Below are 18,948 nucleotides of genomic sequence, written 5' to 3' on the forward strand. Positions count from 1 at the left end.
CTATGCTGAATGGTTTCTGCTCAATCAAGGGAAGAATGTTCCCATAGTATCCTGGGCCCCCTAACAGTGTGGGCCTCCTGGTAGTGTTCTAAGCTCCCTGCCGTGGGGAATTCTTTAAGAGAAGCTGCAGACCTTGTAGAGCATTGATTTTCAAACTCTGTGATCCAATACACACCTACATAAACATCACACAATGATACATACCTTTTTTCCCCCATCCATTACGCCCTGGATTTCATTTCATCCTTCATAAGTGCTAGTTTCAGGCATTAAAAACTGGTTTCAGGATTACAAATGCATTGAGACTTACAGTTTGAAAAATATTCTAACTTGCAGATTCCCTGACGCTCGCAGCGCCTCCAGCTCTTATGACCCTGTTGGCATCACTTCCTTGTTACTGTAGCTCTTGACACTAGTAGGTACCTCTCAATAACTCACCCAGGCAAAGGGTGGCCCACACGTGTAATCCCAGCATGCAGGCGGCTGAAGCAGGAGGATGGAGAGTTCAAGGCCAGTCTGGGCTACACAGTGTGGCACTGTCTCAGATACAGCTGCTCTGAGACCAAGGCCCTCCATCCAGCAACTATCAAACACCTCCTATGTGCCAGGCACTGTCCAGTCTCTTCAGCCATGAGCAAGAGATTAGAATCCTCAGCTCCATTGGTGAGAGTGTGGAACTCCTGTGTATTGCTGGTGGGTATGGAAATGCTTCTGCCACTGTGGAAAACGGTACAGTGGTTCCTCCAAAAGCTAAACATAGAGGTATCACCTGATCCAGCAGTCACACTTCGAGTTTAGGCCAAAAGAACTGAAATCAGGGACTCAAACAGATATTTGTACACCCACCTTCATAGCTGCGTTATTCATTTACAATAGCAGAAAGGGAGAGACCCCTGTACCCATGGATGGACAAATAGATGAGCAGAATGTATAGGCATACAATGAAATATGGTTCAGTCTTAAAAAAGGATGAAGTTCTAACACATCCTATAACACAGATGAACCTAGAAAACATTATGGGAAATAAGCCAGACATCAAATTTTTGACTACTCTACATACCAAATTCATAAAGACAGGAGAGCAGATTGTGTCTGTGGGAGCTGGGAGAGTGGGGATGGAAGGCTAGTGCTGAGTAGGTCCAGAGTTTCAGTTTAGTAGATGAAAATAGTTCTGAAAATGGATGGTGGTGACAGCTACATGCCGTGAATTTATTTAATGCTGCTGATTATACACATTCAAAAGTGGCCAAAATGGGCCACTTTTTGGAGTGGCTCAAGTGGTAGAGAGCCTGCCTCATAAGTGCAAAGCCCTGAGTTCAAATCCCAGTACCACTAAAACAGAAGAAAAGTTGGTAATTGTAAAGGAATTTGATATTTAAAAAAAAGTGGCCAAAATAGCAAATTTTATTTTATGTATAACTTACCAAAGTTAGAAAAACAAAACAAAACAAAAAACAAAGACAAGTATCTAGGATGGGGGTATAGCTCAGTGGTAGAACATTTGCTTAATACACGTGAGACCTGAGCTCCATCCTAGCTCTGCAAAAACAAAAAACAAACCAACAACAAAAATACCCTACCACAATGGAGAAGAGCTCACTACAGAGCAGTTTTGGGTCTCCTACCTTAGGGCAGGAGCCTGGGACTACATAGGGGTTCTACAGAATAATCTGAGGTGTGGCTGGAGGGGCCAGGAAACAAGCCACATGCATTCCCTCACTCTCTTCACCCAGAACAGCTCCCCTGTTTTCAATTTGGAGAGAGTCTAGATGAAATTTTGTTTGAAAAAATAAGCTGTGAACACTCAGACCCGAGGCCTTCCTTCTCTGCATTGGCCCGTGGAGGGAGTCTCAAAGGGAGTGGGGAGGGTCTGCATTGCAGAAGCCTCAGCTGAACTCAGCTCCTGAGGCTCAGCAAGGCAGGGTTTTCTCAGTCCTGGCCTCCCAGGCTGGGGCAGTCAGTTATCAGATCTCTGACTGCATATCCTCCTAGAGTGCAGGGTGCTCAGCAGAGTCACTGCTGGTCTTGCCCAGGGTGGGGTAGGGAAATGGCACCTGATTTTGGCATTGAAAACCTTGGCTCCAAGTCCAGCCTTTTGTAAGACACTTAACATCTCAGCCTATTTTCTCTGCAGTAAAATGGGATGACCCTGACACCACCCGTCTCCCAGAACAGTATGTGTCAGTATAGCACAGAGAATACCCAGCACAGTGTTGGGCACAGGGGACATGTAGGGAGCTTTAGTGTTTAGGCCTCAGATTGGGGAATGGAGGGCTATGGGCCTCTCTTGTGCCCAGTACGCCCATGCCTTTGGGCCTGCCCAGCTGGCTGGGCCTGTCCTAGTGCTCCACTGGAGTGCATCAGGGGTGCTGAATTAAGCCACCCCCAGAGTAAAACAGCCTGGAGAGCAATGAAAATGCTTCTGAGCCACATCATGGTTTCAGAGGCTGGTTCCTACTACCCCCAGGAGCCTTCCCAGATGGGCCCTGCTCAGGTGACATCACCACACCCAGTATTGCCCCACACATATCTCCCCATGTGACAGTTCTGTGCCTCCACGCTAGGATGCAACTTCTTGAAAGCAGGGACCCAACTTACTCATCTCTACTCCCTCAGCACAGAGGGTTCAGTAAGTTCATGGTGAACTGGTGACAATGATGGTGACAATGGCAATCCAGTGGCTAACAGTACACAGATCTTTCACAAGTGTGGTATAGTTCTGCCTTGATTTACCTCTTTTAAACCTCACAAAAATCCCAGTGGGTGCAAGCTATTGTCATGACCCTCATCTTACTGAAAGAACTGAGGCACAGAGAGCTTACGAATCTCAACCCAAAGTCTTCAAAAAGACAGAATGAGGACTTGAACCCCCACGCCTACATTTGCCCTTTTAACCTCTATAACAAGCTGCATGTGCAAAGGTGCATCCATGGCATCCATAAACATCTTGGGAGGGGATTTTAGAAGGCGACCTTTGCATGGAGGCTCTAACATCCCTTCTGAGGTGTCCCTGGCAGGGAGACCATCCTGGGGCTCTGCAGTCCTCCCACTGACAGAGAATTCACCATCACATAGGCCACGATCTTCAGACAGAACCCAAAACTATTCTCCCTAACACAGCCTTCTAGACTACAGAATTGTGCCTCCCTCACGTTCTGAAATCACCTCTTCTCCAGGTTGCTGGTTCTCTGTCTTACCACCTGCTCCTCTGTCCCCAGACCAGATGTTTCCTGCTTGGTCAGTGTCTTGAAGCTTCCCCCCTCCCACCCCCCCACCCTACCCTTCCCCTTATTCCCTGGTCCTTGCTCCATGTGTGGCTAGGCTGTCCTGAGCCTCTCACATCTGTAGAAAACCAGTCTCCTCAGGCTCCTTAGTTCCCCTACTATCTACTTGGATAAACCCAAATATAAAATGCTACATTAATTCCTCCTTTTTTTCCCACCTTGACAAAGTTGTTTTGATCCAGACTTTGTCATCCCAAAGTCATTTACTGTCTGATCCATGGCTATGTCATCTACAACACAAAGAAGCTTCCCTTCAGGATATTTATTTAAAAATAAATAAATTGTTTAACAAGACAAGTTTTAGTTTCCTTATCTGTGTTTGAATCTAGGACTAATAAATGAACTGGTCTCTAGTTAGGCTCTCCCCAGAAGTGCTGGGTGACTAACTTTTTGGAGAATAGAACAGGTGGGTCTTTGCTCTGGGAAGGGGTTTTCGGGGCTCCACTAACACCTACTCTACTGTTGGGGTCATTTCACTCTATGATCTTTGTTCCACTTTTTCCCCCAGTTTGAGGTCTATTCTCAGGGGAGTTAGAGTTGGAAACAAAAGTGGGAATGGGACATGAGCAGTCATGTCCTCCCCTCAATGAAGGAAGTTGGTGCCTTGTTTGTGCTCTTCGTTCAAACAGACCAAGAAGGAAGCAAACAACCAATCTTGGTGCTGACGAGGATTCTTTTGATCTCTGCTGGTTCTGAACTTTAGTCTTTCTGGGTTTCCTCACCTACCTATTGGGTACCATAACCAAGTCCTCATGAAAATGTGGAAAATCAGGAGGCTTATTGAAAAATCGAAGCTCATCTGTCCATTGTGACTACTGCCCTGCCCCCTTTCCTCCTGTTAAAATCATTTATGATTTCATCCTCTGGGAGTTTTTTCTCCACCCCTTACATTATTAGATGACTACTGGGCAGCTTCTTGAGACCACAACTTTGATCAAGCCCTACCCCATTCTTGGCCCCAAGGACATTGCAGAGTAGCTTTGTAAACACTCTGAAATCTTTTCAAAAACTTTTTTTTTTAATGGTACTGAGGATAGGGCCTCAGGCTTGCTACCACTTGAGCCATGCCCCCAGCCCTTTGTTTTTCAGATAGAGCCTAGATCCTCCTACCTCTGCCTTCCAAGTAGCTGGAATTACAGAGGTGTACCACAATACCAGATCAAAGACTTTTGATAGTGTTATTTTAGACTATTATTGTTATTTTCTCCCTACTGGGATACACTGTTTCATCATTTTGTAATCAAATAGCATTTGCAAATACCAGCCATAAGAGGTGTAATGTATTCTGCATGCATATAACACACAGTAATCTATTGTTAAGAAAGAAACCTCCTGGTGATGTGACAGATCCCCAGCCCTACTGCTTCTGCTTTCTGCCTTCTCAGATAGTGTGGAATAATCCATCCTTCTCTCCAAAGTATCAGGCTTCTCTTGAGGCCCACTCCCTCTCTAGAGAGCCCCTGCTGTCACCCAGGGTGACTTACAGAAAGAGTTGGAAGGACAGGCTACCAAAGGAACTTGGCCCTGCATTGGTGGGTGGGGCTGCTCTCGCTGGGGCAAAGCAGTGAAGAGGGTGGAATCTGTCTTCAAGCCCACCCTCTGTTGCTTCCTAAACTGCCCTATTTCCTAAATACCGAGTGGCTCTGTCCTGTCCTCTTGTCACTTGTGTCACTCTACCTTAAGTCCCCTCTCCACACCTGTGTCCAGGTGTCAGCAAGCAAAGGAGCCCAACAGTCAAGCAGGCACCCTTGGCTAAGGCAGACAGGTGTGGGGAGGGCTTGCCCCAGCAACCAAGATCACAGCATGCCTTAGCTGTAGGTTTCCAGGAGTAGGGTGAACTGAGAGAAAACAGCATCTCAGTTATTCAGAGTCACTGAGGAGGTTCCCATAAACTGCGTTATCTAAAAAGTAGAATTTCAATTGCCAAAGCAGTATTTTAACATCTTTGAAGGGAAATTTTGCTAAGATGGTCCCCAAAATTCTGTAATGCCATTTAAAAAGTCTCCTTTTAGCTAAGCACCAGTGGTTCACACCTGTAATCCTAGCTACTCAGGAGGCAGAGACCAGGAGGATCACAGTTTGAAGACAGCCCTTGCTAATAGTTTGCGAGACCCTATCTCAAAAAAAAAAAAAAAAAAAAAACCTATCACAATAAAGGGCCAGTGTAGTGGCTCAAGATGTAGGCCCTGAGTTTAAGCCCCAGTACTGCAAGAAAAAAAAGTCTCCTTTGCGCACTAAAGAGGCCTTCCTACAAGCATTGCCAATGCACAGGGCCGTAACTGGCTGTTTCTATGTTGTTGCTTTTCTCGTCTGTCCTACAGCTTCACTTTCCTGTTATCTACAAGTCTATCGCTAAAGACCACCTGCCGCCACCTGAACCCACTGTTTCTTTTCTTCACAAGAGGGTTGAGAGGTCAGATAGCAACTTGTTAGAAGGCTGAGCTGAGGCATTCAGAAGAATAAAAGCACTTGCTTTAGATGCAGGGATTTTGATTTAGCTATCTCTGAGAGTCCTGTTTTCAATGACTTCAAGTTCAGGGTTAAAGTTCAAATCTAAAGGGAGATGGGACTCCAAGACTCTCTTGCACCTGGAATGCTCTTAAATAAATTTGTCATCATTCCTCTGGTCAGCTAGGTACTCCTATGGTCATGCCACTGCCATGCAGAAGCTTTTTTTTTTTTCTCCTGTTCTTTTTTTTCTCTGCTTTTTTTTTTTTCTTGAGGCAGGATTTCACTATGTCACCCAGGCTGGCCTTGAAGTCCTGTGCTCAAGTGAGCCTCCTGCCTCAGCCGCCTGAATAGCTGGGAGCACTGGCATGCTCTACCATGTCTGGCTTTGCTTTGTTCCTATTTGCCATTCATGGCCCTGCCAAGTGAGTGGCACTGCTGAGCCTGGGAGGTCCCTCATCAGGGATGAGTGTGCAGCTTTTGGCCCTGATCCTGAGCTGGCATCTTTCTCAAGTGTCAAATGCTTGATTTCAGTCTCTTGTGACAGTCTCTGTGACCATGGCCATTTTAAGGTATTACCAACCAAGGCACTTGAAAAAAGACCACAGAATGCACAGCTCCATCAGGTGGCCCACCAACAGAAGCCCCACATCTGTTGGCTCTCTTTGTGAGGAACCCAGAGCATAGTGTCTGGACAGTGCTGTGACAACAGATAGGCAGCTTCAACAGGGCCAACTGAGGCCACTCAGCCTGGGTTTAGAGTTGTTTCACATTGGGTGAGGGGTGGCTGTCAAGACTGGGGTTGAGAAATGCAGCCATGACCTCACCCTGCACTATTCACCTTGTGAATTGTGATCCATTAATGGGCTGTGAAATCAGCTTAGTGGGTCACAGCCAGCATTTTTCTTTACAAAAATAAACAGAACAGAAAATATCCAAATGTCTCACATGTAGGGAGGTTATTATCTTCACAAACCTTTGGCCTTAGTGTACACATGTCACTGTTGGAACCTAAGCTTTATTTCTCACTGTGAACGGTGGTTAAGGAAGTCTAAAATACAGTGATCACACACATCCATACTGCAGCCACATCTTCCTGAGACCACCACCTGCCACCAACTAGAAGGTCAAATAGAATCTGCTCAGGGTTCTAAAACTGGCCTCACCTCAAAGACACAGAGAAGTCCAAGAAACCTTCTTGGAAGACTTGAGTTTTGATGCATGAGGGGTAAGGGAAAATAACGACAGGGGAGAAAGGCACAGGCCATGTTCCTAAGGTAGGAAGAGCGGGGCTGGAAGAAGTCCTGGGATGCCGTGGGTGACCCCCTCTCAGGACAGGCAAGATAAAGGGCAGAGACTAGAGGGTAGCAGAAAGAAAGCCCATGTGGGGGCTAGTGGTATGGTTCAAGTGGTAGAGTGAGAGCTTATCAAGCAAGAGGCCCTGAGTTCAAACCTGAAGGAGGAGAAGAGAGGAGAAAAAGAGAAAGAGAAAGAAAGAAAGGAAAGAGAGGGAGGAATGGAAGGAGAGAGGGAGGGAGGAAAAAAGGAAAGAAGGAAAGGAAGGAAGGAAGGGAAAAGAAAGCTCATTTGATTTCAAAGTTACCCTTCGGGGCACTTGATATTGGGGCAATTAGTGTCCCTTTCATTGAACACAGCCTAGTAATTCCTGGTTTTCCTTCTGCCAATTTCAATTCAGTCACACCAGCCATGTTTCAAACACTTGATAGCCACATGTGGCTACTGTACTGGACAGCACAAAAGACAATTTCCATCATGATGGAAAGTTCTATTGGACAGCAGTAGTCTAGAATAAGAAAATGAACAATTCATTCCAGATCATCTTCCTTGAGGAATGCAACATCTTTCATTTTTTCATACCTTTAATTCTAACTGCAAGTGATTCTGAGAGAAGCTGGAATGGCTAAGAGTAACTGGTTGATGCCAGGGGTCTTTAAAAAGCCTAAGTCTAAGGAAACCATTCACCTGGGGCTGGTCATGACCACATAGGGGGTGTCAGAGAGTAAGATGCTATCCACAACCCAGTGTGTTCTCTGAGGCTGCTGATGGACCAGGATTAAGCTCTTCTGTCAAGGAATGTAAAAAATGTTGTGACCTGTGAGGAAAGAGAATGATTCAAAGTTATTATTTATGTCCAGATGAAAAGACTGAGTTTATTGTCCCATCTTCTGTAATGGGTGGAGAGGTGTTACAGGTGAAATTGGTTCTTCTCTATTGGGGTAGGGGAAAGTAAGTGGACACAGACCTTTGCAGAATTGGGTGCTTATAAATTTGGCCCTCCTCTGCCCTTTACATTCACTCTATGTACAGGACCATGGCTCTATCTATCTTTCTTGCATTGGTATTTCCCAGAATCACGCCACTGATCCAGGCCTAGAGATCCACCAAGAGTCCAAAGGGAATTATCGCAGTCTCTCTTCAACCCTACCAAGGCTTTCCCCAAAGTCCCCATCCTGGCTCATCCTCACCTACTCTGGCCCTCACCCAGGTCAGCACCCCAGGATCTTTCCCCTTACTCCCTCCCCACCCTTGGCCACCACTTCTTGGTCACTTCTCCATTCTGCCTGGGTCTGCCCAGCTGGGAATCCTCTCCATCCCTGCCCAGTGTGGAATTCATCCTGTTACATCTGCACCCTGGCAGGAGCTACTCACTGGCCTCCTTGCTTCCGGTCACAGCAATCTCCAGCCCAGTAGTTCTTAACCATAGATGAGCAACAATATGGCCTGAGAAGACATGTGAAATCTAGATTCTGACTCAGTAGATCTGGCCAGGTTGGGCAGGTGGATTTAGCAAAAATGGCCCCAGGTAATTCTGATGCGTATGCTTAGTTAAGAACTATGGCCTCCTCCTCACTGTTATTAATAACAACAAAAACAACAATTAACATGTTTTGTGCACTTATATGCCTCATGTGATCTTCATGACAACCCTATGAGGCAGGAGCTACCATGTACTCTATCGAAACTGAGGTAATAGAAGTCCCATGGCTAGTAAGAAGAGGACCAGAATGTAACCACTCCGCTCTCTATACACACTTCTAAAGCCAAACTTGACATATGGCTCTCCTCCTAACACCCTTAATGACAGTTCCAGAAAATAAAACGGCTGTGTAGAGAACACATTCATGTTCTTCCTTCTTCACCTGAACTCTCCCAATAAGCTGTTTGTTTTGTTTTTGAGACAGGGTCTCACTATGTAGCTCTGGCCAGCCTCAAATTCATTATCCTCCCACCTCAGCCTATCAAGCTCACAGGCAAACTCAGCTCCCCAAAAGCATCTTAATCCTAAAAGAAATATCGAGCTAGGGAGTAGTTATGTAGCGAATACCTGTGTGAAAGTTCACTGGGGTGTGTGCTTAGGATTTATGACTTTATCTTCATTATATCTCAATAAAAAGATCATGAAAAAGTCACTTTTTAAAAGTCTAGAAAATGTGAAATAAGGAAAAGAAACTAAAAGAAAGCCATTAAATGCCAACAACTCTGAAGAATTCTTTCTAGCAACAGCACATATAGGAACAGGTCAAGATCCCCAGAACTACTCCTCAGAGGAGGCCAGGTGTGGACAGTGTACTGGCTTGAGACCAGGTCCCACACAAGACTGTGAGCAAAACTGATACTGTACAGTGTCCATGGTGGGGAGCATGGAGTAGCAGCAGTAACACAGGGGTTCTGAGAGTTCACAGGACTGCCTATGGGTCAAAAGCTGGGGACTTCCCTAAGGAGAGGTCGATGACAGTGAAGGGCTTTAGCAGAGATCAGGAGGATCTCAGTTTGAAGACAGCCTGGGCAATTAGTTTGAGGGACCCTATTTTGAAAATGCCCAAAATGAAAAAGGACTGGTGGAGTGGCTCAAGTGGGAAAGCATCTGCCTTGCAAGTGTGAGGGCCTGAGTTCAAAGCCCAGTATCTCCCAAAAAAAAGGCAAAGAAAAGTCTGAGGGAAAAAAGTGCGGTAAAGCCTACCCTGCCCTATTACCTATTAAAATATACTTAAAGGAAGTATCAGCCATACAGATGATACTGATGCATGTACAGACAACTCAATGGAAACTGACCATAAACCTAGACCAACCCAGGGAGAAGAGGAGATGTAAGATATGGGAAGGGTGACTAGAGACATTGTAATCACCAGTGACTCCAAGGAAAAAGAAGTTAACTCCTTAAATCACGATTCACCACAATACCACCTATTTCACCTAGACAAGGATCTAAATGCAAAATAAAAACAAAAACACTACAGGAGTATATAGTTTAGGTGACTATATAATTCTGTAGCAGAAAAAGTCTTCCTGAGTCTGACACAAAGACAGATACTAGCTCAATCCTAGAGAGCCAAACACCAGTGAGCTATCCCACCACAAGCCACCACTCAATAAGCCCAAAGGGAACAATCACAATCTCTCCCCACCCCCACCAAAGCTCTTCTCATGGTCCCTATTCTGGCTCATCCTCACCTGCTCAGCCCTCATCCAAGTCAGCACCCTGTGAGTCATCTCAGACTCCTCCCCCTTACTCCCTTCTCCACCCTTGGCCACCACCTTTTGGTTACCTCTCCACTCCGCCTGAGTGTGGGCCTCATCCTACTGCATTTGTACTCTGGCAGGGGCCACCTACTGGCCTCCTTGCTTCCAGTCACAATCACCTCCAGCCCAGTGATTTGGAAGGTCTGTATAGGCTATCTTGATTACCTTTTAGATTTATAGGAGGGCAAATGGAGTGGCTTAGGTGATAGAGTGCCTGCCTAGCAAGTATGAGACCCTGAGTCTCATACTTTCCCCAGTTGAATCCCCAGTGCTCCCAAAAAAAGAAAAAAGAAAAAAAATATATCAATTTAGATTTATGGATACTTTAAAAATGAACAAAACCAAATGACAGATAATAATCTAGTCTAAAATATTTGTAATACAGTAAAAGATAATGAGTTAATAGCTTTAAGACATACCAAGTATTCTTATAAATTAATAAGCAAAAGGAAATACTACATGAAATAATAAAAAAAGTTTAAAGCCTCCACAAATGAAATGAGAAAAAAAATATCAATAGAAAATATATAAAACTAAGACATATAATCAGACTCATTAAAAAAAAAAAAAAAAAAAAAAAACACTAGGCCTGGTGGTATGGTTCAGGTGACACAGCACTGTCTAAAAAGACCCCGAGTTCACCCACTGTTGAACAGACCAATTGGCCTGTAAAAGTATCCAACTAACAAATTAATAAAAAGGAATGCAACTAAATCAACAATTAAATGCAATTTTTTGCTTATCAAATTTGTACATTAAAAAATTGTTAATCCCTAGTGTAGGGAAGAATGTAGTGAGACACTTGTAGACATGACAGTGAGAGCGTAAGCTTCTACGTCCTTTGTGGAAGGCAATTTGGCAGTAGGAATCAACATCCTCAAACATGTGCATATTCTTTGATCTATTTATTCTCCTTAGAGACTTTATCCAATGGAAAAAATAAGAATGTGCACTATATAATAGTGACAATTATTAATAACATAAAGTATCAAAAACAACGGGGTAGTTAAATCATGGTCAATACACACTGAAATATGAGAGATCAATAAGAAGTTCATTTATTGACAAGAGGAAATGTTCATAACTTTCTGCTATGCATAAAACACAAACCATGTCAGGCACGGTGGCTCACATCTATAATCCTAGCAACTTGGGTGGAAGAGATCAGGAGGATCACAGTTTGAGGCAGCACAGGCAAAAAGTTTGTGAGACACCATTGCAACCAATGGCTGGATGCAATGGTGCATGCCTGTCAACCAAGCTAGGCAGGAAAGCACAAATAGAAGAATATGGTCCAGGCCAGCCGGGGCATAAAGTGAGACTCTGTCTCAAAAATAACCAAAGTGTCACATGCTGATGGCTCATGCCTATAATCCTAGCTACTTGGGAGGCTGAGATCAGGAGAATGACAACACACACACACAAGAAAAATGTCATAGAGAACACAACCAAAATAGTAACAATACATATTTCTGATGAGTGTTCTTCACATGATTTTTAAATTTCTTATATTTTATGCTTCTTTTACAAGAAGTCTGTCAGTATGTCCTGGCAGAAATCTCACAGGTAATGGAGACCCCTCCTCACTATCCATCTGATGACAGGTCCAGAAAGTCCCATTTGGCTCTGAGCATTCACATTCTTTCTATGTGACACGTATTTCTCGTGCTGTGTTTAACCTTTCAAGCTTAATCTTGTCTCCTCAATTCACTAGACTGAGAGTCAATCTCACATTTCTTTTGTACTTCTCTCAGTGCCTACTACAGAGCAAGTTCTCATCAAACGGCCCAAGAAAGAATGAGTTACTTCTGTGCCCATGTCCCGGTAGGCTGGCCAACCAGAGCTGGCTGGTCCCAGAGGTGTGGCATACAAGCCCAGTTCTGGGCCAGGGTTGGGGCTGTGTGTTGTGGCCACCTGTCAGTTCTATGAAGATGCCTTTTGTTGCTGCTAATTATTGCTAAGGGATGGGACTGTTTGTTTAAAGCACAGGTTACTGCCCCACACCCAGAGGCAAAGATAATCAGTCCTATGGCATCCTGTAATTAATGAGCCGATAAGTGTTTCCTCCTTGATTCTAGTGCAAAGTTGGCTTTGGTCCAAACGATCATGTCCACTCCCTCTCCTTGTCCCATCTATCACTCCACAGCTTGATTGTTGGGGATCTCCTTTGGAGAAGCAGCCCCTTCATCTAAACTGTGGGTTGCCCCTGTGTCCAGAGTCAGACTCACTAGCTCTTCCTGAGCAACAAAGTTTGCAAGTTAAGCACACCTATTACCCAAGTAGTTCAGCCTTTAGGCTGTAAGATCCTCATAGGAGCCACAGAAGGGTTATTTCATTCAAATGCCACAAGTAAAGTCTCACAGTTATTCTTTTTTTTTTTAAAGTATTTTTATTAGAGTAGTTTCATTGTACAAAGGGGTTTCAATGCGGTATTTCCATACACACATATAATGTACTTTGATGAAATTTACCCCATTACTCTTTCTTATCTCCCTCCCCCATTTTTCCCTACAATCAGTCAGTGCTCACTTCAGTTTCACCCTCTGTAGAAAAAACTACAAAAGCCATCAGAAAGGGAGTGGGAGTAATAATCAGGGATAGGAGACCAGACAAGTTCTACTTTTTTTTTCTTTTTCATAGACCAGACAATGGCAAACACGTCCTGGCACGCACAAAGATCTAGAAAGAGAGAGAGAAGTCCTGGAGCAATTTCCATGAGCACATGTGAGAAGCTTTATGGAGACCAAGCACAGTTCATCCCTACTGGGGCTTCAGGCAAGGTACCCCAGCTCTATGCCTCAGCTTCCTTGCCTATAAAATGGGATGACAATAATGGAAGCTGCCTCACAGAGTGGTGAGGACTAAATGAGTTACTGGATGTCAAATACTTAGAATATGTCAAGCACAGGGTGAGCAGGCCATGTTTCCCATTGTTAACAAAAACAGAGGTAGTCTACTGAAAATGCCTTCCTGGCCAGGTGCCATGGATATGCCTATAATACTAGCTACTCAGGAGGCAGAGATCAGGAGGATCGCCATTTGAAGCCAGCCTGGGCAAACAGTTGTAGAGATCCTATCTCGAAAACACCCAACACAAAAAAAGGACTTGTGGAGTGGCTCAAGTGGTAGACTACCTGCCAGGCAAGTATAAGGCCCTGAGTTCAAACTCAATACTGCAAGGGAAGAAAAGGGGAAAAGAAGGGAAGGGAAGGAAGAAAGAAAATGTCTTCCTATGACTCCCCTGAGCAATCTCTTGCTCCTCTCTGCGAGGACAGACCCCACACAGGCTAGGCACAAGGGCAAACTGCCCTCTCAGGTGTTTTGGAACTGGCCACAAAACATTTCTGAGCAGTATACCAAGGGCCTTGGGTGTTGACAGAGGCTGACCAGCCACGGCAGCAACCCCTGCTGTTTGGGGGTGACCCACACAGGCCTCTGTGGCAGTCACACTGCCATGGAGTCTGCTGAGGTTGGGGACTGGCAATGGATCCAATTCTGGAGCAAAGGTTTCTTTCCTGTCGCCTACACCTTGAGCCACTCCGCCAGTCCTTTATTGTGACGAGTTTTTTCAAGACAGGGTCTCACGAACTATTAGCATGGGCTGGCTTCAAACTGTGATCCTCCTGATCTCTGCCTCCTGAGTAGTTGGGATTACAGGCATGAGCCACCAGCACCTGGCAAGTCCTTATTTTTAAGAGCAGTCTCATGGCACTTCAGACAACAGTTGGTAAGAAGACATGGGTCATTATCATTAAAAACATTAATTTTCTGGAAGGCATGGTGGAACACACCTGGAGTCCCAGCACTCGGGAGGCTGAGATGGGAGGATCACTTGAGCCCAAGAGTCCAAGACCAGCCTGGGTAACACAAAAAAAAAATCCATCTCAAAATAAATAGTTAATAATAGAGATAACAGTTTCCTTATTTTCCTGTGGGTCCAGGCTGTCTGGAAGTTTAAATTTCTCATTTCTCCTCTGTGCCATCTCACCTGAGCCTCAGCATTTTCTTGTTCATTAACAAACATTTTGCTATCCAGGCACTTGAGCCTTGGTTCTTAGCTACATTGGTATCATGGGTTCCCACCTGATATTGCCCATGACTTGCTAATAACTCAGCATGGCACTGTTTGGGGACCCTGCCTTGTATCTTTTGTTCAGTGCATATCCCTAGTGCTTAGAACAGTGCCTGGCACATAGCACATGCTCATTAACTAGGTTTTAAAGACATGAGGACGCTGCCAAATGTATAGCCCTCCACACACAGCTTCTACTGCAAGTTATTAACATTTTTTCCAATTTTAGATTCATTTGTATCTATTTGTACTTACGTGTTTTCCTCTTGGTATATCTGCCAAATTATTTATTTTGTCTTAAATGTATTTATTAAAGTTATAGATTTTGTTTTCTAATTCATTAATTTCTGCTTTTAACTTGTTCTATCTCCTTTTTATCAGCTTGTGTTTCCAGTTTGCTGAGTTAAATTTCCTTTATTCTGGTTTAATTATAAAGCATCTAATTCCATTTTGCTTCTTGAAATTTTGCTTTGAGAATAGCTGGGCCACATCTAATAAATTTTGCAGTGTTTTCCACATCTGTAATTTCTCAATAGTCTACAATCTCATGCATAGAATGCCAATCTATCCCATTACCCACCCCCAAACTTTGCCAGCCATCCTTGGTTTTTCAAGAGGGAAATTGGTCACTATTCATTATAAAAAGATTTTTGTAAATGCAGCATCAAGCCTCTGCCTTTCATACCAGAGAGCCATCCACCTCTCAGCTTCACCGAAACAGATTCAAGAGCCACTGGGGACAACGATCTGCTGGGTGGGCACTGTCTGCCTCCAACAGCTCAAAGTTTCTCAACCCGGCACTACTGACACTTTGGGCTGAATAATTCTTTATTGTCCTGTGTGGTGCAAGAAGTTTAGCAGCATTCCTGGTTTCTCTCTGCCCTTGAGATACTAGTGGTACATACACCCCCACACCAAGTTGTGACAACCAAAAATACCTCCAAAATATTGCCAAATGTTCCCTGCTGGGTGTGAGAGCACACACCCAGCAGATGTGTTTGAAAACCACTGATACAGTCTTATGAAAGCCAAAACCATAAGCTGGGCACTGGTGGCTCACATCTGTAATCCTACCTACTTGGGTGGTTGAGTTTGGGATGATAATGGTTTGAGGCTAACCTGGCAAGTAGTTCTCAAGACCCCCAACTTCAAAATAACTAGAGCAAGATGGGCCAGAGGGGTGACTCAAGAAGTAGAGCACCTGCTTTGCAAGCATGAAACCCTGTGTTCAAATCCAGTCCCATCAAAAATAAAAAAAAAAAAAGGTCATAGCCATAAAGGCAGGCCACACCTACCTCTCTGTGTAGGTCTGGTATGGCTCAAGGCCTAGAAGACCCATAGTGGGGCTCCTGATGGTTGGATGTAGCAGCTGCAAGTAGAAGCAAAGAGGAGTCAAAGCCCTTTTCTCCTCTTGACATAGGAATTGGAAAATGAGGCCTAGGAGACATCTAGTTGGTAGGTACCCTCACCTTTGGGAAACAAAGAGGGTACAGAGAAAAGAGGAGACCAGGAGCAGATTGCTCCAGCAGCTTGTGGCCTTGGTCTTAGTTGGAGGGCATGAAAGGGGCTACCAAGATTCCTGAGAGTCTAATCTAGCCTACAGCAGAGGAAAACAGATTGAATTCATCTATGAAGCCCTGGCCACAAGAGAGGATGACTTTCCTCAGTGGGGCCTCTGGCACAAGGGGCAGCAGCAGCCCCTCTGTTCTCAGGAAACAGGTACACTCCACATCTGGTTATGGAAAGAACCACATTGGTTTTTTTCATAAAATAATACCACCAGTTCACATTATTAAAGTATAAAATGCACATGTCTGGAGCTAGCAGGTGCTCTGCTATGAGTATATTTAATGCATCAGCACAAGTGCTCACCATCTACAGAGAGCTATGATGTAATCTAGAGCACAGGCTTGGACCTGGATCAACCATTACCACATGAACTTGGGAAGTTATTGACTTCTTTGCCACTTAGTTCCTTCATTCATGAAGTAGGGGATGGAACCTGGTCTTTGTGCAAGTTAGACAAGTGCTCTACCACTGAGCTACATTCCAAGCCCAAGAGGGCCTTTCTTATTGGGCTGTTACAATGTCACTTACCACACATCAACAATATTTATGGTCAATAAATGCTAGCTATTCTTACATTCACTGTGTAACTGGTAATGGCTAAAAATCTGGATTTTTTTTTTTTTTGGTAGCACTGGGAAACTGGGAAATTTAAATGCCAGTCAGATGGCACATCCAATCTGGAATACTAGGCAGTCAATGAAAGAAATATAAGTAAAACTGTATCTACTTAAGTAAGTAGAAATTTAACAACAAGTAATAAATGTATTACTTATACTATTTATAAAAACTGGAAAATTTTCTATGCAGAAAAATACAGGCAGAAAAGTATAAAGAGTTAAGAGTTTACTGGGATGTTGTAAAACATAGATATGCATAGACAGATGTATGACTTTATCTGCACAGAAAACTTCTAGAAGAATCTCAGGAGAAGGAATGGAGGACTACAGAACTGCTTTCTCCTTTAGTACTGCTTGAATCCTACCATGAACATACACTTTTTAAAAGTTTTTTTGAAGAATAAGATAAATCTATTTCATTCTCATTTGTTTCCACTGCTGTAGAAAAATTTTCAAGGTAAAGTGTTAATTTTTAAGTGGCAGAATATGAATTGTACAAGCCACAGGACTGAATCTCAATTTGCAAATTTGAGTGTGCAAGAAATCCAGTTTTAGTTTATATAACTCAATGCTTATGGTCAGCTTGCACCTGACAATAAGAAACTTAATTTCATATGTGTCTGAACTCTCCTTAACACCAGGGAGAGCTAAAGATGGCGTCTGTGATGTTAGCAGAGGCTAGGTCTGGTAGTCTCTACTGCTCTGTGCCTCTTACTGAGCAGCCAGAAATTGGGCCAAGTTACCAGTTTCCTTGTGACCTGACTCCACCATTCTGCCACCTCTCTCAGATCTTACTCCTGCCTGCCCAGGAGAACTGTTAGAAGGCAGGGTGGGACTCTGGAGGCCATAGACCTTTCTCCTCTTGTGTCTCCTGCCCCCAGCCAGACAGGGGAGTGAAGTTTTGAGAAAGGGAGGTCCTTCCACTCCAGAGCAAATCCTTCTTCCATCTTATTTCTAGTCAAGACATTCAATCTCTGCAAGAGAAGCCTTCTCCTTTGACAGGCTACTCAGCAAATACTGAAGTTGCCCTAAATGTATAAGCTTTCAGCACACAAAAGCAAGAGATGCTTGAAGACTGATTCAAGCCTGTAGCTTGGGAAGCAGCTCAGGAAGTAAGGAGCTCCAAAAATGTGAGGGCAGGAAAGGGAAAAGCTCAGAGTAAAAAAGGGGTCAACTCCTCAAATACACACAAATGCCATGCATTTGTGTAAATGCAAAGCAAAAAGTTTCAATATCTTCATAAATAATTAACAGTGCCTATATTCAGAGTAGGCTTGAGGATGGGGGAGTAGGGGAATAGTAAAATTTTACTCTACATATTTCCAAATTGCTCAGCCTGGTGACAATAAAACTCTATAAGCATCGCTTATACAATTAACTATTCTAAAAAATAAAAACCCTGGCTAATGCCTGTAATCCTAGCTACTCAGGTGGCAGAGATCAGGAGGATTGTGGTTCAAAGACAGCCCCAGGTAAGCAGTTCAAGAGACCTATCTCAAAAAAGCTCATCACAAAAAAGGGGCTGGTGGAGTGGCTCAAGTGGTAAGAGCAACTGTCTAGCAAGTGTGAGGCTCTGAGTTCAAACCCCAGTGATACCAAAAAAATAAGTAAGTACCCATACATCTTTTGCCTGCAGGCTGGTGATAGAGGACCATGCTTGTCTGGCACACTAGTGGGCAGCCCTTGGGAAGCCTCTGTATGAGGGGCTGAGAGGCCCACTGAGAAAGAACTCTTTATAAAAAACTCTTAAGAGGGAAACAGGCACAATAAACTGACTCACAGACAAAGCTTTGTCTAGTGGAAAGGAGCTAATACTAAGCTAGATTAGTATTTGTTTTTTTTAATGGTACTGGGGTTTGAACTCAGGGCCTCATGCTTGCAAGCAGAAGTTCCACCGCTTGAGCCACCCCACCAGCCCTGTTTTGTGTTGGGTATTTTCAAGATAGGGTCTCGAGAACTATTTGCCTGGGGCTAGCTCCAAACTTCAACCCTCCTGATCTCTGCCTCCTGAGTAGCTAGGATTACTGGCTGAGCCACTGGTGCCCATCTTAGATTGGTATCTGTGAACTAGATATATCTGTGTGGCCAAGCCCATGCTTTACAGGGCAGTTTGGGGCCAACAGCCCCACAGTGCTGCTCCTGCAGAAAGGCCATCAGGAGTGACAGTGAGGGCTGGCAGAGTGGCTCAAGCAGTACAGCACCTGCCTAACAAGTGTGAGGCCTGAGTTCAAACTCCAGTACCACCAAAAGGAAAAAAAAATTGACCATAGGTGTGCCAATGATTCTTCAAATGTGTGAGGTACCTGATGGGTATGGCAATGTTCAGCAGAACTGATGGCTCCATAGGGTCTGGTACAGGCAAAGGAAAGTTGCAGAGCTGGAAGAAAGGACAAGATGGGGGAAGGGTAATGGTAAT

At 44.2% G+C, this 18,948-nt stretch overlaps 1 long non-coding RNA gene across 17 annotated transcripts in view; it reads right to left on the reverse strand.

Moving 5' to 3' along the window:
• The window catches only part of LOC109688663 (uncharacterized), a 110,727-nt gene that overhangs the window by 21,137 nt on the left and 70,642 nt on the right, over nt 1-18,948 (reverse strand). For 10 of the 17 annotated variants that reach the window (XR_012439738.1, XR_012439737.1, XR_012439751.1 and 7 more), the window contains one exon: nt 7,716-7,845. The exons of 4 other annotated variants lie outside the window; for them this stretch is intronic. This is a non-coding gene — a long non-coding RNA (uncharacterized lncRNA). Of the gene's footprint in view, nt 1-7,715; nt 7,846-18,835; nt 18,910-18,948 lie in introns of all 17 variants that reach the window. 3 more of the 17 variants (XR_012439736.1, XR_012439741.1, XR_012439744.1) reach the window with 2 other exon arrangements.

This window comes from Castor canadensis, chromosome 12 (assembly GCF_047511655.1).
Source record: "Castor canadensis chromosome 12, mCasCan1.hap1v2, whole genome shotgun sequence".
NCBI lineage: Eukaryota > Metazoa > Chordata > Mammalia > Rodentia > Castoridae > Castor > Castor canadensis.